We start from the raw sequence: 22816 nt of genomic DNA, 5'->3' as shown, positions 1-22816 counted from the left end.
CCATTATGATAGAGATTAATGGATTAATTTTCATGACCAAGAAACAAAATCAGCTTTTTATCAGAGGCTTTATTACAGGTAACTGTCACTAAAACTCAGCAGATTTGAGTGATGAGTGAGAATTCACTGTTTCAACCACATCATACTCCAGTCAACTTCATGTCTCCTACAGGGACAGTAACATCAATCTCTCTTTTCTAACAATTCATCAGAGTTTGTGAAATGCGTGAAAATTTTATTGGAGGACTCCAACACGTTCCAAAATCATTGCCAGGGAGAGAGGCAAAAGGAAAAATGGGACTACTTTGCTGCAGCCCAATTCCACTCAAGACCAGCTCAAAAAGTCCAGTTTAACAGGTCTGCCTTCTTTTTCAAGATCAGTCCCTTGAACACCTGAATCCTCCTCTCTTCCAGCACCAGCAACACCATTAACTGAAAAAAGATGTGCCAAAAGGCAATTAAGTTCTGGCAGGTCGTTCCACGCTATGATAAACCTTACAAAAGTGGAGATTCAAAGGCAAAATTCTATCTTTAGCAACAGCATATTTTAAATGGGGTGAGCAGGGGAGAACAGCTACTAGACAAGACTCCACACTGTTTGCTGCAACTTCTGTTTCTTTTCTGTTATTAGTTAAAAGATAAGCTGAGCTCTGGCACATTCAAAAGTCAATACATTGCTCATTTTTGAAGAGAGGTGAGAACAAAGTAAAAAGCTTTTCTGTTTGTTTTGTTCTGATAGAGCTCAGCAGGAAAAAAAGAGAAAACTTCCTAATACACACCATGTAGGAACCTGAATTCATAACAAAGGTAAATAAACTGGACACAGTAACAACAACGTTCCTGCTTTTCTGCACAACAGCACTATTCATCCTCGCTTATTAAAGTGGGGTGCCTTGAAGAGCACAAAAGTGGAGTGAAGGCCAGATAGAGACAATGTCCATGTGGATAAATGTGTTCTGGTTGGGTCAGCAAAGAACTGCACTGCAAGCACTGCGGAAACCTATGTATGAAAAACCAGTGCCTGGGTTTTACACCCATTAGGAAAAGCATCTGTACTGCATTTTGCTCTGTTGCTCCACAGTCAGACTGAACATGTCTAAATTAACTTACTCTTCCCACTTCCTGGTCATACTTGATCAGTTCCCATACCAAAAACACCTGAGCCAGTACCCACACAATGGTGCACTAGAAAGGAAAAGGATGGCAGCATATGCAGAAGTGCTTCAACCAACACCTCAGGAGCATCATTTGACTGTAAATTACTTCCACAACTGCAGGGTGAACATCTTGACACCCTGAGAAGTCACATAGACATGAGCAGGATTCCTGCATGAACACAAAACAGAACTAATAACCATAAAATGACCATCAATCACAAAGCAATTTCCCACATTTCAGCCCTCACACTAGCCAGTTCTTTGCCATGTACACCAGTTTTCCTAATATCCACATGCCAGGGCAGACTCAAATAATTGACATGTTTCCAGATAAGTGACAAGATAGGAGCAAGCAGAAAACACTCTCCTCACCCTTCACACTTCCAGGGTGTCAGAAGCTCAGAGTACAGTTAATAAGTTGCTTTCTCCAGACATGCTACAAATTTATCTGAGCTGCAACATGTCTCTGAAGATCTTACCACGTAAAATGTTCCTTGATATATCGTGAAACACAAATATCAGAAGCCTGTCAAGATATGTCAAGATTTCACCAAGTTTGTCAGCTAAGAAGAAATACACTTGATTCTACCTTAGACAAACACTGTCTGGGACTTATATTTGTGTCACGTTTCCCAAATAGCAGCTGAAATAATACACAATTGAATACTGCTGTCTGGGGGGAAAAGAAGTATTTAGACCATAAACAAACAGGATCAAATTAGCCAGAAGTACACATGCCTTGCAGCAAGCATAAGAAACACAACAGCAAATAACACACAAATATTCTTCAAAAGCATCTGGCAAAATTCACCATAATGAATTCAAAATATTCAAGCAATTATTTCCAGCCAACCACTTATTTCCTTCAGAACTGAAATCCTTAGCATTTTATTATTTTCTTGACTGTCAAGGCATATTTCCTCAGTAGTTTGACTTTTTTTTTTCCCCCTCTGCCATTTGGCTAAGCAACTAAGTAACTTATTCAGTAACTTCCAGACGACCTAGCAAATGAAATTTATTTGGATTAAATAGCAACAGATTATTTCAGTGGTTAAGCAGTCACGGGTATGCCAGCAATATAACACATCTCAAACATATTCCACTAATCCTATCAAGTATGCTTTTACTTATCTTTCACTAAACATCTATTTTATGGTCCATTTCTTCATACCTTCTAATCATGGCTCATTTCAATGTCAAAAAACCTGAAATCCCAAACTGAAAAGCACAGAGAACCACAACAAAGATAATTTTCTGACTAAGAGGTACATAAGGGACTGCTGTGGAATTACTAGTGTTTACAACTATACGCATATTTACTGCTTTGCTTCCTTTACAGGACAGATTTGTTACAGTTGAAAGCTTTCCCTTCAGGGCCTTTTAGAGAAGCACATATATCCCACAGATAGGCCATAACCCATAAAGTAATCCCAGTAATGCACAACACAACTTTTCTCCTAGGGTTTTCTGAGAGTACAACGGCAAGAGGAGGAAAGGGACATGGAAAAAGGAAGGAAAAGGTGTGCATGCAGGAGAGGGAAACTATACCTCTAATTTAGAGCTGGAAGGATTTAAACTCATCTAAACCAGAAGTCTTTTCCATTCCCCACCTTTTGCTTGCTCAGATTTTGTTTATTTTTCTGACTCATTACTCAAAAATTTCCTAGATCCTAATCAAGTCTAACAATGCTTCAGAGGAAACACAACTCCAAAATGGGAAGGGGGAGAAAGTCTTATTTAGGAATTCTTCATAAGCCATTAAGTTATAAAAACTCAGGATATCCTCCAGGAATGGTAAGAAAAATGCTACATAATAAAGTACAATATCCTTAAGTCATCAAAACATGACTTGGCTCTGAATTCTGGAGGTCAAGGGCTTAGATGGTGACTGTTCATTCTTATATTGCACTTCTGTTTGAAGTACCCCAGATTCTTCCAGGAGTGGCATTTGAAATAAATTTAAGACTCAAGCCAAAAGTATCACAGATGAGAAAATCCTGAAATATATCAGTGGATCAGTGGTCAGCAAAGACACCTGGACACAAAAAGCATATGAATCAGACAAAGCATCCCCAAAAGGCCTCTGTTGTGACAGAGTCCCCAGAAGAAGCAGCTTTCTACTCCATTTTAACTGATCACCTTGGCTGACACAGGCTACACATGATGCACTTCATCAACAGCCTCATCCATCAGCACTTGAAAGTGATTCACTTTACCCACACAATACCACCTCTCTTTTTTATTAGGGCTACATAATTTTCTTATCTGGCTTCAAATGAAATACACAAACAAATGATGTCACATGTACTTTTATCTGGCTTCAAATGAAATACACAAACAAATGATGTCACATGTACTTTTATAGTGATTACATTTCTATCTATGGAGATTTAAAAATAAAGACTATGTCATTGTTTTATTTATGAAATCTGAGAATTTAAAAGACAAAACAGACTAATATGAGAATAAATTCAGATAAAAATATTTTGTAAATGGATTCTAGTTTCAAAAAAATAACATTTGCTCCTAAGACATCCTTCATCCTATTAGATTCAACCTTGGGAAAAGAAGACTAAGACTGCAAACTTTTCACTAAAGCGTGTCAGTCTTTTATGAGTCTGAGGCTGGGTTTAGAATTCATGGTGCAAATCGTACATTTTGGAAACAGAAGACTGACAGGTATCAGTTATACAAGAAACATATGTGTATTAGCATGTACATGCCAGGTTTGCCATCTAATAATAAATGTCCATGTAGAATAATCTTATTTCTTAATAATCTAGTTTAATTAGATAGCTACATGAAACAGGGTGCCGTGACATATTACTGGTAAGTAGTCATACCTTCTCCTCCTCAGAAAACCCAACAACAAAAGCCAAAATCTAAGCAGACTGACAACTTTACATCTACTGCTGTGGATAATAACCAGCATTTCCACTTTTGTCCACTTTTGGAGAAATAAACACTATACAGAACACCAGGCATTTAAGCAGTTCCTCAGAAGTACAGCACATTATCCTTGCCTGCCGTGACACAAATCCTCCTTCCTTGCAGCAGCACTGTCACTTGTGCAGTTAAATCATTTTTGCCTTGCCAATCAGCACCAAAGCCAGGCAAACACCTGCTTGTTTCTAAGAGAAATAATCAACAGTGCTGTCAACTGCACTTCAGTCTCCTGACAGATCACTGCTACACCCACATAAGCTCTGCTTGCTCTGAGCTTTCCACATTGGCAGATTTGCAGTGGCCACCAGCTGTCTCATGCCAGCCCAGTGAAAACCAGTTAAAAAAAAGAGTCACATACCTGTACTGATAGCTGGGGTATCACCCATGCAAGCACATCATTCAGTGTGGCATGGCTGAAAGGCCAGATAGTGATTTGGATTCAGGAATTACTCTACATACCACAGAAAATTACTAATACAAAACCAGTCTAACAGCTTAATAGCTGCATTCAATATCCTCAGCCATAAAGCAAGGGGATTGGAACCAAGACATCTGGGAGATTTACTTAGTTGTGAAAGAAAAAACAATATACAGCTCATATGCTCTTCTAGATTATCACATTTGCTGTTAATGGCAGAGTGCTTGTTGCAACCACATGGGATTGCCAGTCAGTATGACCAGGTTAAATCATAACTTGCAGATTCTGCTGTCTTGCACGACAGAAGCAATAGGTCCTGAGAGAACTTAGCCTGGGAACTTCCCAAGTGCCCTCTCCAAGACTGGCTGATCTCTTAGGTACAATTCCAAACCTGTGGGGACTAAACCAGAAACAGAGCTCCCCTCACAGTGGGATGGGAGGGAAGGTGGAGAATCATTTTTACAGGCTGGAATGCTCCTAGGTGAGTTCTTTTGGTCTCCAAAGAAACCTAATATGCTCTTAAAAGAATAAAAAGTAGAATTAGCAGTGGAGAGCCCCACAAGCAATTTTACAAGAATTTTAACCACTAGCAGTTTAACAGTTTCAAATGGCTGTGTAAGAAAATGTTACTTTACATGTCCCTTTCCCAGCCACAGGCATTGGCCCCTCTCTTATCTTACCACCCTGCAAAGACAAAACCAACCCCTCACCAAGAAAAACCAGCTACAAACTCTGATTTACAAGAAAAAGTATGAAGCACTGCATTGGTAGCTACACATGAGCTGTTTCATCCAGTGAGGTAAAACCTTGAAGTTCTCTCTTTTAGGAATGTTAGCATTACACACACTGATGTACCTGTCAGCAGTGCTGACATACTGAGTTTCACGCCATAAAACACAGCAAAAGCAAACAATTAAGAGCAATTACTATATGGCACAGAAAGATTAGGGTATTAGATTAGGGTATTAGTAATTGCTCCAGCTGCACAAGTTGTTGGAAAAGTATTTCTTCCATCCTAAGTCCATTTGCACAACATAATAAATTGAATATTAATGCAACATGTAACTTACAAAATTAGTAATGCAATTTTCAGGCTGCTTGAATCAAGAAAAAGACTGTCCTTATTGCAGACATTAAAGACCTTGGTGTTTACAAATCCACAGTAGGCTCTGCTTTAGAGCTTACACATGTGAAACAGATTAAGAGGCACCACAGTGGGGGTTAATGTCTCAAACTTTCTGCTGGCTACACCGTCAGTCCCCTGCTGCTATATTCTACCCCAAGTAAAGATTCAGCATCATGCACACTTCACCTCTCACTTTTGCTTTAACAAGTCCACACACATTAATCATAACTACAGTTACTCTAAAGCAGGCATGACTTGGGCATACAATACCCCGCAACATGAAATCACCCTTTAGCTTTGATCCCAAGTGTCCACTGCTTTGGAAATGATGGTTCTACCACTTGATCAATCAGGAAACAGAAAAAAAGAAAAGCTGTAAGAAAAGCTGCAATTTTCAGCAGAAGGGCAAACCTCACAAGATACTTTTTCTTGAAGACCCAAGTCCTAAAACTGGGAGTTTGTATGAAAAGTAAAATGTTTTTAATAAAAAATAAAATTCAGGTCTTCATGCCTGTGTAAAGAAAAAGCTTTAAAGAAGGAAAACAATACTAAATGTTCACAAGGAGGCTGTAGTATTTTAAACATCATCATTTTTACTATTTTGTTTTTTTTTTTAGGGAACCTGACTCATGATCTATGAATGCACTGAGCTGCCAACACACAGCGTGTAGGAAGGAGGCATTAGAGACTGCACATATCTGCACAGCAAGGCATTTGGAAAGATATCCTGGACACATTAAAAAAATAGGTTTAAGGACACAAGAAACTCTCTTAAACAACTCCTAATGTAACTGGCATGCAAAAATGATTGCTGTTCCAAACAACATTTTGAGATGTGACTGCAGGAAAAATAATCTATTTTACTGGGAACACAGTCCTTTATCTAGGCTCATTACCTCACTTCAGTGATATGTTCCAGAAGATTTCACAACAGATTAAGAAAAAAATGCTGCTGTTTCAAGAGACACCTTCTTTAAAAGATGTGGAAATACAGACACACACCCTGAAATAAAAGCTCCCAAACCAACAAAAAAAAAAAATAATTATTCATTAATATCAGGAGTAGCTTGGTGTGCAGGAAAACCAATAATTACACTGGGCAGCAGATATAAATTGCCAGCACTAGCACAGAAGAGACTTGCCAAAGCTGAGCAGACCCAGCTGGGAAGAAACCAGCTCTGCCCTGGGACCCCTGCCACAAGGAGAGCTGCAACACCCACGGGAGAATGGGCAACCACCTCCCTTCCAAACATCTTTCTCCACAGCAGGAGCAACCTCATCCCTGATTTTTGTCTAGTGGAAAATAATTTTGATTTTGCCTAGACTGCTTGAGATCTCTGAAAGAGCCTTTAAAGACTACAGGGATTTAGAGTAGATCACCTGGAAAGTTTAAGCACAATGTTTAAGTGCCTAATGTTCCACTCTGCCTAGAGGGAACTGAAGATAGGATATCTGCATGTAAAAGACGAAAAATGGAAACAGAAAAGAGTATTAAATGCCACGACAGGTACTAGGTCAGGATCCTGATTTGCCCATTGTGGTACTGCTGCATTTTGCCTTTGGTCAGAATTTTCCCCATTAAAACTAAGGGGATGGAGAGACCAGAGGAAGAATTGAAAAAAAAAAAAAATCACAATAAAGACCTTAAAATGTTCCAGAGAACTCGACTCCTCAAAAAACTATTCCATTCTATCTGAAAAGAATGAGGAGGAATTTTCATGCAGTTTTACAGCTTTCATGTTATTTTGGGAATGATGAGAAGATTGAAGAGATTAGGCTTCTGCATCCATATCTATTCCCAAATACTGGAGTATCCACATACCCTTCTCCACAAAGCAATAAAAAAATCTAGAAACAGCCACCACACACTTCTGAGTAGCAAAAGATTTGCCCTAGAATTCACAATTTTTCAACATAGAAATGTTATTTACTCGCATTGCTCAGGATATCTCTGCAGCACAGGAATAACCAGAATTTCCACAGATTATAGTTCTAATTTCTGGTGACAACAAAAAAACAAAAAAAAAAAACCCACTTTAACTCTATCAACAGAGCCAGCTGCAGTCTCCAGCCAGCACATTATTAAGAGAATTGTTTACCAATTTACACTTGTGCACACCATTGCAAGGCAAGGGTGCTGATCGGGTATTGTTGACAGAACACACAGAAAAACATTTGGCTGCACAGATGTAGCTGAAGCTTTACAACTCCAAGTGATATAGTAAATGGAGAAAACACAGCTCAGTTCTCAGAATAAAACCAGAATATGCAAGCTTAGGGTGCAATATAAAATAAATGCAGTAGTAACCAAGTGATTATATACTAATAAGATGAATATGTCAGACTCTGAAATTAAAATGACAATTTCTTAATGGCTGCCCTTCAAAACAAAAAAATATTGCCGAAGTTAAAGACATTCAGTGCCTTAATCTAAGAGGCTTTCCAGTACTTTTTGACAAATTATCAAGCAGCCTTTGTCAAACCGTAGGTGTTACAGCCTGAGTTCTGCTTCTTGCTTCAGTGAAAACCACATAGATGGCTGTCAGAAACCCAGGTGTTGTCTGTTCTACAAATGTTTGTTTCCTTCAGCTACAAGATTCTACATTCTCTCTGTCTTTGCTGCTATGTAATTACACATCAGAAAAGTAAGTCACTTCAGCCTGATAAAACAATCATATTTCAATTCAGAGCACCCTCTTAGCCTGGTGATAAGAACATCTGCTTAAACTGGCACAAGCGAGGAGGAATGAAAGTGGAAATGCTTTCCTGGGAATTCATGATGTGTTTACAGCTGGATAAACTCTGTTGGGATCCTGGATGAAATCTGTGGTAACATCACTTTGGACTCTTGATGTTCAGTTTAGTGTAACAAACGTTCTGTGAAAACCATACAGCAAGGGGGTCCTTAAGGGAGCACTGTCTGCTTGTTACAAGCAGTGGAGCTGCAGCCTAGGTTAAAAATGCATTTAAGTGCATGAAAATGCTTAAGAAAAAAGATTTTTTTTAGACTTAAGAGCTACTACTGACCATCCCCAGAGTCTCTGCAGTGCCCCTGGACAAACAGAGTGGCACAGGCAAGGTCCACAGCCACATATCTGAGACTGAAAGGGTGAGCAGTGATGACACTACTGTCCTCAAGGGACAGAACACAAAATAAAGAAAATTGAGTAAGCCTACCTCCTTCTTCCTCCCAGCCCTAACCAGCACAGGCTGAGACTGTAAACCCAGATCAAGGCTACACATTCAGTGGCAGTAGTTGGCCGTCCCACAACAGCAAAGGCACAGAACAGCTTGATTAAGCATTTAAGTCACAGGGAATGTTCAGGGGAGCACTGGCAGTGAAGCAGCAAAGCTATCTGCATCAACAAAGCCAACATTCTGATCTCAGGGATTCAAGAGATACCAAGAAGGAAATTACTTCCAAAGATATTGACAGATACATCTGCATGCACAGCTGCATTCTGCAGGTAAGAGAACCAAAGAGAACATTGTTAGCTAGGCAGAGGCACCGTGTGTTCTAACAGGGGCAGTATTGTTTGCTCTTTTCTGGATTACAACCTGAGTCTCTAAAGGAGCTTATCCCTTCAAAAATCAGATTACAGTAAGGCAAAAAAGGCAGCGGGGAAAAGGTTTACTTCTGCCCAATTAGCATATTCTTGTGCAACAACTCTATGAAGTCATGAACTAATGATTTTTTTGCCCTGTCTCAGAAGCTGATGTACTTGGAACACAGACTCAACTTCTGCCATGCATTCCATCGACAATAACTAACAAGTCTAAGGGACCTGCAGTTTTTTCTGAACAGAACTTGGTGGACTTTTCAGCTCTCAGTGTTCTACTTGTTCTCTTGAAAAAAAAAATTACAGAATTAGAATCCTGACACAAGCTATACCAGGTATGACCAAAATTTAGTGATATAGTAGTTTCCCCCTCTGTTCTCTTTCAAGCTGTATGTTCCCCAGTTCAAGCCGAAGTTGCCCTTTAATTAATTCAGCTCGTAGTTCTAATTATGTTCTTATGACATGTTCAAGCAGTACACTCTTGAGGGATTATCTCAAGAGGAAAAACTAATTCCATAATTATAATACAAATTCCAGTTTATTGTATTAAACCTCTCAAGTGCTTCATGCAAGTCTCCTGATGACGACTTTTAGAGCATCCAGCAATGTTTCCAAACATTGTACATTACAAAGAGTGTTTACAAACTGCTACTGAACTACCAAATTTCACCTTGTCTACGTGCAATAGACTAGCAAATTAAAGTGACCTTGTAAAGGAAATTCTGAAATGGCACATCAGGTGAGTGCTTTGCAGAACAATAGATGCACGATCTTCGAACAGCAGAAAAACCCTCAAAAAGGTTACAAAGTTACCTCCAAAGACTAAGGAAGCAGTACGAACCAGTAGTTTGTATAACATCCCTCTTGTTTTCCACTCCTGTTAGCTACATCTTCCTCCTTGCTGGTCCTCCAGTAGCAGGAGATTTCCTATGAGACTTAAAATGCTTTATACAGAACACTGTATCACAGTTCACTGTTGCAATAATTTTAATTTCTTTACTCATCACTCACAAGGCACACCCAATCACGTCATCCTAACTTCTCAGGCAACCAGAGTTGTATTTGCTTCTGCTTATTTCCAGCCCCTTTTCATTGATATTCCTCCCACTGTAGCTCTGCTCAAAGTATTAACCAAAGTTCTCCCTTGCATCCTTCAGCACTGTGCCATAACACCAGGCTTTTAATCCCTAAATCACTTTTTATCCAAGGCATTCATGTAAACATATGCCTTTAATGAGATCAGTAATCACTAACACATTCATACACTTAAAACACATCCCAGGAAAGTGTATGTATGCCTAATAACCATGGAATTATTTTCCCCCTGGTCTGTCGTTTTTAAGTTCAAGTGGATAATCTCCAAATATTTGAAGTTGTACCTGACATAGTACTGGATGACAAATCAACCAAATAAATCTACAACTAAGAGGTAAAACTTACTGTTCATTCTGAAATGACCATAAAAATAGAAGCTTGACCTTCAAAACCATATTTTCCTTTCTGGTGAATTGTTTTGTCTTATTTTGATTAACACCTTAAGTAGCTCTGAAGTACTGCTTAACCCTACAACAACTGAAAGGTACCACTCACATTACACATTCATCTAACATACAGGAGAAGAAAATAATGGAAAATTACTTCTAAAAGGAGAAGTATTCACACAACTCACAAATACAGGTGCTTATTTTTATTTATACTGCATAAACTAAGTATATTGCTATAATATTTTACGTGAATCTCTGCACATTGAAAGCACCTTCATAATCACCTTCACGTACGCCTTGCTTTCCAGTTTATGGGGGGGGTTTAGCATCTTTTTAGTTGTGATAACTTCTTTCCATAAAGATGACGTTTTAAGAACTTGTAACTGAAATGGATCTGTAGGAACTGGAAAGTTTAAAAGTTGCATGCTATTTAAATTAGAAATCTAATAAGTGTCTCAAGTTCAAAAAAAAAGACCCCAGAACTCTATTTCTTCGGAAGGGAGCCAATTCCTTTGTATGAAGAATACAATTAACCTTTACGGGTCTTTGATTGACTCTCAGTGCCCCCTAATAAATGAGGACAGTGAAATTAAATGAACAATACACTTTTACACGCTCCTCTAATTGTCATAGAACTTTCAGAGCCTCTCAAGCTGAGAATTTCTCCCTGAATCTCCCTCCCAACTCCAAGGCAGAGCCGCAGTCCTTGCTCAGACTTCTCTCTATTCGCATGACGACCGAGCCAACTCCTCCAGCACTCCACCCTCCCGACACACGCGGAGTTAAAATTATCTCGGTGGTTTGGGTTTGGTTACGAGCCGAAGATCCTCCCTTGTACAACAACTGAGCGCTCAGCAGCCCCAGCGGCGAGCTCGGCTGCCACGGCGGAGCCTCCCGAGGAAAACAAAACCTCCTCTCGGATAAAGGCTTTACTGTACTTACAACGGGCAAAAACCCCAACCCCGAATGAAAGGCAGCGCATTATTCGCAGCTACTTGGAATTCACCAAGCCCGGTCCGTGCGGGCGCCGGGCTGGGAGCAGCCGCTGCCGGCGGCCCCCGCAGGTGAGGCGGGACCCGCGGGGAGAGGAGCTGCCCCAGCAGCCGCCCCTGCCAAGTTGCGCGCCCACGGCAGAGCGGGGCGGCGGAGCCCGGGGCAGCGCTGCCGCGGCGATCAACAGGCGCTCACACAGACCCCGTGCCCCCCTCCGTGCACCGCGGGGCGGGGCAGGGCAGCCCCGGCGCGGGCCCCGCGTACCTGCCGGGATGGAGCCGCCGGGGATGCAGCCGCCCGTGCCCGTCCCGCCGCCTCTCCGCGCCGCTCGCTCCGGCCACGGCCGCCCCGAAAGTTTCCTGACGTCAGCGCGGGCGGGCGGGCACGGACCCCGCCTGCCGCCGGGCCGGGCCGGGCCGCCGCCGCTGCTCCCGGGCTCCCCCTGCCTCCCGCCGGCGCCGCCAGGGCCGGGCAGCGCGGCGGCAGCGAGAGCAGGCGTGAGGAGTAGGCGGCGGCTGAGAAAGTGAGGAGCGCGGTTTGGTAACTCTGCGCTCCTCAAGGAGGCTTCTCCTAAAGAAAAGATATAGACGCACTCGCACTGGTCTCGGTTAAAGCTGCAATGAATCTTGTTGGGTACAGATCACATGTACCCAACAGCATCACACTTCGGAGAGCGTCCGCAGCACTCACTCCTCGTTAACATGTGCTTCAGAAACACCACAACAGCGTAACACCAAATACATTCTTATGGCTGTCATGGTATGTGCAAGTTAAGGACAAAGCATTTCCTGCTCAAAGGCAAGGAATTCATGTCTGCCATATTTCTTTTATTCCTGGTGGGCTTCTGCCAATAATAAGGCATGTAGTGCCTGTGGAAAGGCAGGAAACTCATCTATTATTCCTCCCTGATTGTTTTTTCTTAACAGCACATGAAAGATGCCTTTCATTTTGCATTAATCACTAGACAAACCTCGAGAATGGCCATTTAGAGAGCAGAACAAAACATGTCACTGAAACCAACGCAAAGGCGTTTTGTCTGCAGCAGGTGTACCTTGTTTTAAAGACAAGATGGAAAACAGTTCAGGGTTGCAATTTATGGTCCAGAGTGAAAAGTTTCATGACAGAGAAAAACCCGTGAAGACTACAAGTCAGGAGCAGGCAGCTTTTTAAATCAGTAAGCTCTGGATAATTACATGCATAAATATGAAATATGCAAAAATTTAATTAGTGTGACTGCCTTTTCCATTCATGATTAAAATAAAAACCAAAACCAATCAAACTCCAAAATAGGTACACAAAACCCAGGTAAATTAGTAGTTTTTCTGCTCTAGACATAAGAAAATGACTGAAATTTACCATCAGTTTAGTCTCTCAACTAAAGGAAACAAATACGAACTTTTCACATTGTTTTAGAGTTATTTGTAAACTTTACTAGGGAGCTAACAAGCTAAATTCCAAAACATTAATATAAAATGAGTTCTGAGAAAGAAGAAAAACGGAAAACACTTGGGGAAATTGTATGAACTTGAAATTCCAAATAACATCAAATCCAGGAATTATTTGCTGCTACTATTTTCATATACTAAACCTTAAAAAGGTTTAGGTGGGGAAAAAAAAACTAAACAAGAAAACTACTAAACCTGACTACAGCAATATTGAGAAAGTTGAAGGAGAATCTGAGCAAAACACATCTCATTCACAGATAATGCATGAGTCACCATCAGAAATAAACTTTTTTTGAGTGTTGTTGTTACTGACAGCTATTCCCTTACACCTTTCTGCAGCATCTGGTTGCAGCTGACAACTGCATTGCATGCATCTCCTCAGCCACTTGTCCCTGTCAAAAACAGTGACAGGGAGGATGGGAAGAGAGATAATCTAGGAATTGTATGAAATCATTGAAGAAAAGTAAAAGTCAGCTGCTATCCAGAACCTTATTTTTTTAGAGTTTCTCAAAGATACAGACACAAGCTCATCTAGTATAAGTTTCAAACTTTGTGATAAAACAATTTAGGCTTCAATTGCTTGTTTTTCATGTTTGTGTGGTTGGTCTTTAAAGCAACAAGGCAGTTCGTGCAGCGCTTCCTTAGGCAGAACTGCAGTTCATCTCAGTGTCAGGAAGCATCTTTATCCATTTGGCATTCCACAACATACATCCAAAGTAGCTCTTTGGTTCAGATCATAAACAAGCGCTCAGCCTTGTTCAGTAAGTGTACCAATTTTAGTTTGATTAGACAACCTCAGCTGTCATCTGCAAAGCAGAGCACACTCTAGACATAGAGAAAACATTTTGGCTATTGAAATGCACACTATGAATTTTTCAAAGGTGATGCAGAAAGCAAGTAAAATTAGGGGCACTTAATTTTTTTTCTGGTACTATAGCAGATTTTACACCAGAGGAAGCTAAAAATAAGTTTTTATGCAGGAATGGGTTTTTTTACTTACTGTTTAACATATTCTGAAGTCAAATATGCTTGATGAAGTCAGGGTATATTTTTTCTAAAACCAAGTTACACCATTTTAAATGCAATAAAAATACATGTATAGAATATATTAGTCAGGAAAGGACATTTTTCAAAATCGCTTCTGCATGCCAATTTTTTTTTTAAAGAAAGTGAGACATTTTATAACACAAGAGAAAAATACTCAGGACATAGGGAGCTTTCTAGTTCTTCTGTGATATATTTTTGACATAATCTGTACTGAAATGCCTAAATAAAAGGAATGTAGAGCAAACCTACTTTCAACTTAAATTTGCTGCATAGTATTTGAAGGAAAGAGAAGAAAATGTGACATCTTTCTTCTATGATTGGTTTTTTCCCCATCAACAGTGATAACCCCAGGGTGGTACAAGGACATTATTTGAGAGGAAAAGTAGCGCAAAAATATTTTAACTCTCTCATTAATACCTATTCCTCTTAGTTTTTTAATTGGTGTGGTCCATAAAGCAAAAGATAGAGAGCAAAAAGAAGCAAATCCTGCCTTGCTCAGCAGTCTAGATCCCCCACAATACAAGAGGGCAAATGCAGGTCATTACCAAGACTATCACTCTTGTTGTAGAGAAGTTGAGCAAAGGACTCAAGAAATGCACACAAGAAATGACAAGAGGACACTCAGAGCAAAGAAAAATCTTTCAGAAACACATAGAACAGTTTCCAATCCCCTGCCAAAAGCAGAGACCTTTCAGTAGGCCAGGGTGCCCAAAGCCCCATCCAGACCAGCCTTGAACACTTCCAGGGCTGCAGCACCCACAGCTTCTCTGGGTAACTTATTGCAGTGTCTCAGAAGCCTCAGAATTTCCTCCTCATATTTAATCTGCCCCTTTCAGCTGGGAGCCATACCCCTTTGTCCTATCACTGTGTGCCCTTATGAAATGTCCCTCTCCATTTCAGGCTTGCACCCTGGCTCCTACATGAATGGTCTGGTTTTGTTATTCTTCTGAGACTGTAAACATCAGTCATGTAAACAGATGGTGATGACTGGGTGGACATCATAGAGGACAAGCTAAAGCAACACAATCAGAAGCCTTTTAGACCTGTAGCTATGTCAATATCAAAGGAAAAACACCAATCTTGCCACAGCACATGCTGCAGTTGAGACAGCCACAATACACAGAGCATCACCACACAATTTCAGAAAGCTTCAACCCACACAGAGTAACAACTTAGCACTTCAGAAGGCTGCAAGCATCTGCCCTTCTTGTTCTTCAGCCCAACCTTTTATATCCATATCATACATGCATTGCACCCGTGTGCCCTCTGTTCCCTGTGGTGGTTGCTCAGTGCCCCTGGGCACTCCATGGCTCGTTGCTGTCAGTGCTGCTCACAGTTGTGCCCACTCCCAAGCACCACAAACTGTGTGCCTACAACCACTTGGACTGATTTGCAAGAAAATAGTTACTAGAGAACACAGAGATTAAAAAACTGCTCCAATTACACAACCTGAGAAGTTTCTGCACCCTTCTGGGTCCTGTCTCACCTCTCATAGACCAAAAGCTACTTAACATTACTCTGCATGGACATGAAACAAGAAAGCAAAACAACTCCTGTTCAGTCCTTATGAAGAAACGATATCAGAGAAGCTATTGCCAATTTTCTATTTAACTGCTAGCTCATTTAATGTTATGGTAGTACAATCTACATCCCCATTTAAAGTTTTCCTCACTTTGCCAAAAGAACTGTAAATTCCACATTGTAAACAGATATCACAACATTCATCTTAATGACCTTAGACTAGAAGAACAACAGCAGGAAGCCTCTATTTCAGCAAAGGGAAGGACATCATTAGCACTAAGATCATTTTAGGCATCACAGATGGCAAAGGCCAGAAGGACCTGAGTAGCCTGCCAATTATTTGCCTTTCTATAGACTTAACCAAGCACACAACAAGGTGTCTGCTCATCTCTTTAAGGCAGCTGTATAGCACCATATTACCTGAACTTTCACTTGGATTTTTCAAAATAAAAACATCTTTTGGGAGAGGATTAATGACAGAGGCTTATAAATTTAATCTTATAAATTAGAAGGTATGATATGGAGACAGTAAAGAGGGAAAACATGAGTAGATGTCTGGTCTAGCTTTATTAACTGGGAATGTAATCATGTTTCAAAGATGTGAAGAGTTATTCACTCAAAACCACACTATTTCTTGTGCTCCTCTTATGTTCCCATTTATTAAAAGACTCTTGCCAGCTATTTGATAGTTTTTCTGCTTGTTATGCTGTTACTCTTTTTTCTCCATTTTGTAAAACTTTAAGAGCAGAAAGAACTATTACATTACTTTGACTTGGTAGGTGCCATAGGCTATACAATTTTAACCAGATGTCTTAACTATTGAGTTGTTAGAGCCCATTCAGGGCCTGAGGAAACCAGTAGTAAATGGATGAGAAAAACAAGCTGCTGACAATGCTCAGGTGCAGGTGGTGGTGACTGATTTACTGTTGCTCATTGCAAACCTGAGCTGGTTATCACTGTGTAATAACAACATATATGAAGAAGGTCCTTTATGTCACAGCTGCTGGAGTTTTCATCCCAAAGGCTGTCAGACTCTGTTTCCCTGAAGCTTTTTCTGGGAGTATGTGACATTAAAACTATTCTAGTCAACCTTACAAAATATTGCTAAAATAGAAAAGCAATATTCTATGTAGAACTTTTCACAGACTAATGCTGTGAAACCTCCCACCAAAAAGCCAAGAGAAAAAAAGGGGGACTTCATTCTAAAGTTTTGAGAAAAGGAAGAAGCAATAGAGAATTTTTATTAAAAACTAAAGGGAAAAATATAGTATTCCTTGCACAGAACAAGAGTAGGAAATGCTTATTTTATTTTTTTAGATTTTTTTCTTAGCCAGTCATCCTTTGAATTGTGGTAGAACATCTACTTCTGAAAATAACTGAATGATCTAAATTGCTTAGTCTATGACAAAAACCTAGAACACTAAGAAGGTCTAAAACAATAACCATGCCACTAGCTTATGACAGAAAGAATCAAAGAAACAATTGCTCTTCTCTACACTGCACATGGAGCTAAGTTTTTTGAAATATTTCTGGTATTTGAAAAAAAGCGCAACAAAAATTTACTTAGTGGTGTGCAAACCAAAGAAAAATTTCAAGTTAGCTCCCACAAAACTTGCAATGATTTTTCCTGTGGAATTCAAAGAGAGCAATATATTAATAAAATATTTATCCAAGAGCAGAACCTTGAAATAGAAAGCCTTTGCTTTCATGCCTTCTAATTGGCAGAATGTTGGAAGGAGATCTGGAACAATTTCTAAGCCCCTGACATAAACACTACAGTGCCTTCCAACAGGTAAATTGGAAAGTGAAATCTTCAAGGTTTAGTAAAACAGTCTAGGCAAGGCCTCACAAAACATGAGCATTATTTGAGACTTTCATCAAGACCAAATCAATATTTTATATACATGTGTCATAATCCAAATTTCCCTTTTTCTTGTGTAATACTTCATTTACTGAATACTCCTTTACTGAAGACTGGATGTAGATGCACATCAAGTTAAGGCTGAGTTTACTCATTCACATTAGGTACAAATCACAGCCTTGGTGATGGACAGTAGAAGGGCTGCATGCATTTAATGTGCACATTAAAAACCCTTGGGTTACTTTTCACATATAACTGAAAAGTTACAAGAAAATAAATTTGGTAATACTTTTAAAAGGCATGGGGAACCACATGAAAGCTGAAGGCAGCATGGGACTAATACTGCAACAAAGAACCTAACACTGCAAAAAGAAATAAAGCCCTGATACACACCACATTTGTGATCTGTAGGAAAAAGGATAAACATCCAATTAGAACGACCTCGTAGCTCAAAGTTTGGAGGGTAATGAATTATCAGCATTATTTGTGTGCTGCAGAAATGAACCTGCTTCCTTTGTAGTCAGCTGTACCATCATTTTTTAGCCCACTGCTCTCATCACTGTTCATAAATAGAAGCCAAAATCATGACATTTCTTGCTTTTTTTTTTTTTTTTTTTTACAGAAAACATGTTACTCACAGAAGTTTAGCACTGTAAATATTTTTAAGTATGCTCTCGGTTTGGAATATACCTGTCTACAAAGAGAGAGTGCCATTAGTCTCTTCCAGTCGTGATGCAATCTAAGAATCCTCAGTAAATTTCAGACAATGAATTTGTATTTTTAGGTAGAAAACATGAGGAAGCATCACTTTGGAGTTTGAGATTTCTACCTGCAGATTTTGGGATAGACTTCCCAGCATAAACAGGTGCCTTCAAGCAAGGAGAACAGAACATCAAACTTTTTAGAGGAAAGCAAGCCCCTGAGCTAGCATCTGCAAATACAGACTTGGAACAGGCTTGCTCAGATATTTAAATCAACCTCCATGTTTCCCTCTAGGCTCTCAGCTGTTCTTCTTGGGTTACAGGAGTGAGAAATGAACAACAGAATTATTCCTTTGTTCATAACTGATACATGTGATTTATGAACACATTCATAAGTCTTCATTGCTTTCACCAGGCACAAATTCACACATTTCCATAGCTATCAGACCATGAAAGCTTTGTGTTATTCTTTGCCACCCATTTCAGACCCATACATTCTTTCCATTTTCTTGGTAAGTATCTCACATAAATTTCCTGGGTTTATCCTTTAATAGTAATCCTTCTTTTTTATGCTGTAAATGAAAAGCAGCTGAGCCTGTTGGCAGATTATAAATGGACTTTTATGTTGCAGGCAAAACTCAGCTCTTGTCTAAAAGGTAATAGTGCATTCTATAAAACAGAGTAACAGTGTGAAGAACTTGTGCAAACCAGAGAACCCTACAACATACCTGCAAATCCATCTCTGACTGGTACTGAGCTAAACTCTTGTTTGTGCTGGAATTGTTATTCTTGCAGAGCTGCACTGTGGTCTTTCATGCCCGTGCCTTCAGGAACAGACAAGGCAATCCCTTGTCAGTACCACCCATGTGCCACAAGTGGAGGTTAAAAACTGCCTTCTCTTCACCAGGTGCAGTTAGAATTTTAGTGCGAGGTTTGCTGATGATAATGATCTGCAGATGCTTTTCATTATTAAAAAAAAAAATAAGTTAAAGGAGTAAACATGTCACAGAATTCGGGCCATATGTGAGACTCTATTTGAAAGAGCTATTGCTTAAAACTAATCTGAAACTGCTCAGGCAAAAAGCCCAGCTGAGCTTTCAAAAGAAATGCCAAGGAGGTTGTATTTAAGTTTATATTACAGGAAGTGCAATATTTTCAGGTAAAGTTCAAAAATTGCTCTTGATGAAGCAATCACATTTTAATGCTGCAATAAAAACTCATTCAAGATGAGCCCAACTTCCACGCAGAACTCCTACATCCCCCTAGTGACTATTTAACATTCAGCACACCTCAGAGTGGAGTCTAAACACCCCTTTGAAAGCAATAACTGTTCTGATTTGTAAAGGTCCATGTTATTATTGCATTACTTTCAAAAAAGTCATGGGTGCTTATCTGTTGAATAAAGAGCAAACAGGTCACAGAACTATGCCAGTAAAATGTGTGGCTGGGCAAAGCAGAGCTGTCTATTTTAACCATCCAAAAGAAAAGAGGGATGTGCTGTTCCAGGTGCTGCACCTTTTAGCCTCCCTTCACCTAAGGACATGAAGGGAAAAAAATCTGCCTTTGATTGTATAATGACATCAGTAATCAGTCATTAGCCTTCTGCAATGAGAAGGTGTTTTTCCATCCACCCACTTCTTGCTAGGTAAAGCAGAGAGAATAAATTAATTTTTGCATGCTAATGGTCCCTGCTATCAGCTCCGCAATTGATCCTTAGAGCTGTGTAACAAACATGTGCTTTCACACTCCCACACAGGTGGGTGGAATGGCTCTCTGCTGTTCACTGCTCATTTAAATACCTGCCTCTGGGTAGCCAATCCCACCCATGTCAATAAGCAAGTAAACAACCTATTTGTTCCACCAAGCAAAAGATAGCCTCTGTAGAAAACTAGGAATAAAGCTCCTAAAGAAAACATCAAAACCGTACAATACCCACCAATCTCCTTTCCTCCCTTTGACTTAACTTTTCTAAATAATATCTTTGCTGTAGAAACAAAGCAGACAATTCAGCACAATATTTTATCTTCCTTTGATCTCATTTTGGAGTCTTTCAGCTTTTGATAGTCAAGAAAAAAAACTAATGTACCCATATGGCAAGTAATTTTAGAGTAGTATATGGCCAATATTAGCAACACAAAGCAACAATGCCCCCGAAAAACCTCCTACCATCCGACTAGAATCTCTTCTCTACCTTAACAAAGATAAGGCATGTCTGCTAGGACAACACAATCCTGTTCACCAATGCCATCAGACAAAATAAGCTTCCCTGAAAGTGTTTTTTCTCCTAGCTTCCTCTAATCATTTGTCTTTCTGCTTCTGCTTCTAACTTAAAATAATTCCAAATAATTCCTGTTGTGTCAATGCCTCTAAGTTGTTGGTTTTTCTTCTCATATTCTAGTTTTGCTTATTGTTCAGCTGAAACCAGAGCTGGTTATTTCTGCTTCAGTTTGTTTCTGGTCACAAGTTGTTTTTCTCTTAGCCATTTTCTTTTTATTCTTCTATTGGAAATCATAAAATACTGGCCTTTGGTTAGTGCTTTCTGATATCTTGTTTTCTTGGGAATCCCCTCTGTCTCATGTTCACACGGCACAACACAAACCAACTTCCCAGCACCTGACACTGACTAGACCTGAGCTCAGATCTCAGCACCAGAGCATCTCCTGCATGGTTAGATGACAACTAATCAGACCAATTGCTGACTGTTCCTCAGAACCTCTTTGTTCCAAGTAGAGACACATGCACCTGCTTCTCTGTTTGCTGGAGAAGCCTAAAACATGCTCAATATAATTTAAGCACCAGCAAGAAGAGCACAACTTGTTCTGAAGTTAAACTTTCCAGCTCACTCCTGCCATTTTACACAGAAACAAATTCCTGCTGAGTTTCAGCCTCAAGCAGCTTCTGGCTATCAGACCGCCTTGTGTTCTCTGCTAAAAGCACAAAACACTGATCAGTTTTACTTTTCTATGTGTCTGAAGGGCACAAGATTGCAGAGGAGTTTTAGATTGAATATTAGTAAAAGGTTCTTCATCCAGAAGGTGGTTGGGCACTGGACAGGTTCCCCAGGGAAGTGGTCACAGCACCATGCCTGAGAGAGTTGCAGAAACTTTTGGGCAATGGTCTCAGGTAAATTATGGCATTCTTGGGGTATCCTGTGCAGGGACAGAAGCTGGACTTTGGTGATCCTTGTGCGCCTGTTCGAACCCAGGATATTCTCTGATTCTGCAATTCCAAGATGGAGGCCTTTTTTAAAATTTAAACCACAACAGAAGACAACTGCAACCACTTGGCAACCAACATACCAAGAAGCAAACATACAGCACAGAGTAAATGTTGCTATGAGATGAATGCCAAATTCATGGTTTCAGCAGACATCTGCCTTTAATCTATATTGCTCATTAACTGGGAGTATTGCATGCTTGGGATTAGTTATAGTAAATAATACTGAAACACATTCAACGTGGATACATTTCCTCTGTATTAATGTGAGAACTGCAAGGAAACAAAAACCAGAAAAACTCCCCCATTAAAAGCTGCTTGGCTGAAATTTAAGGCATGCACAAAGGATCAAAGAAAACTAAGCAATTCCTAGAATGATTACTGATTGCAAAAAGCATTTTATAGGATGACTGTTATTCACCCTTAAAAACTTGCTTTCTCACCTTTTCTTCTGCTGAGCTGTTTGGGTGGCCTCTTGACAATTTTCTGTGTTAAAAGGAGCACCTTAGAAGTACAAGGGTTCATTTTTTTCTTTTTCAACTCGACTATTTGAGAGCAGGGTCTTAAAAATGACTGATTAGGACAGCTAGAGAGAGCAAACTGCAACTGGGAGAAACAAGAAACAGATTAAGATTTCAGGAGCTGTTTAAATCAGCTGTAGGTTGACAGGAGTCATATGTTGCAATGACACTGTACAGTGGGATATTTATTTACATCTTCCATGGAAAGCAAATTACTCCAGTTTTAGCTTTGCCCTTGATCTGATATCACCCTTTGTTTAAACAGATGCCTAAGGAATGCAGGGTTGGCTTCTCTACATGAAATGCAAATGAACAAATTTCTTGGTATTAGCTGCAAAGTCAATGATAAAAGTTAGCTATTTGAATGAGGGGGACAAGGTTTCTAAAGTTATTATTTTTAGGTTTAAAACCATAAATTCAGCTATGAACAGCTCACTTTCTACCTTTGTTCTTTCCAAACAAAAATCTTTTCTAATTATGAATGTGACATTTTGGAGGATTTAATTAGTTCTTTTCTTCTTAGAAATACTGTTTCTCAGTGTACACCCACGTCAGTCATACTTATGTTAGAGAACTCATAGCATTTAAATTATATATTTAAAGCAAATTTTAACATTCTTTATTATCTAATTTGAAATCTAGCAAGCATACACTCACTTCAAAAGAATGATTCAGCATCTCCAAAGAGATAAAGTTCCAAAGAAAATTGTGGGACTTCAATAATAAATCTCTTTGTCATATTAAACGCAAATTAACATAAGAACTGATAGAATTTTTTGTATATAACTTCACAGTTCTGTGAAAGTACAGCAAGAGTTAA

The 22816-nt window shown here is 39.7% G+C and overlaps 1 protein-coding gene across 3 annotated transcripts in view; it reads right to left on the bottom strand.

Moving 5' to 3' along the window:
• The window catches only part of GULP1 (GULP PTB domain containing engulfment adaptor 1), a 165067-nt gene that overhangs the window by 131257 nt on the left and 10994 nt on the right, over nucleotides 1-22816 (bottom strand). For 2 of the 3 annotated variants that reach the window (XM_058809192.1, XM_058809194.1), the window contains exon 1: nucleotides 11949-12038. The exons of the other annotated variant lie outside the window; for it this stretch is intronic. The gene's annotated coding sequence lies outside the window, so the exon portion shown is untranslated. Of the gene's footprint in view, nucleotides 1-11948; nucleotides 12039-22816 lie in introns of those variants that run through there. 3 annotated transcript variants of the gene reach the window in all.

Source organism: Ammospiza caudacuta, chromosome 8 (genome assembly GCF_027887145.1).
Source record: "Ammospiza caudacuta isolate bAmmCau1 chromosome 8, bAmmCau1.pri, whole genome shotgun sequence".
Lineage (NCBI taxonomy): Eukaryota > Metazoa > Chordata > Aves > Passeriformes > Passerellidae > Ammospiza > Ammospiza caudacuta.
The sequence above is the reverse complement of the archived record's forward strand: the minus strand, read 5'-3'. Positions and strand labels throughout refer to the sequence as shown.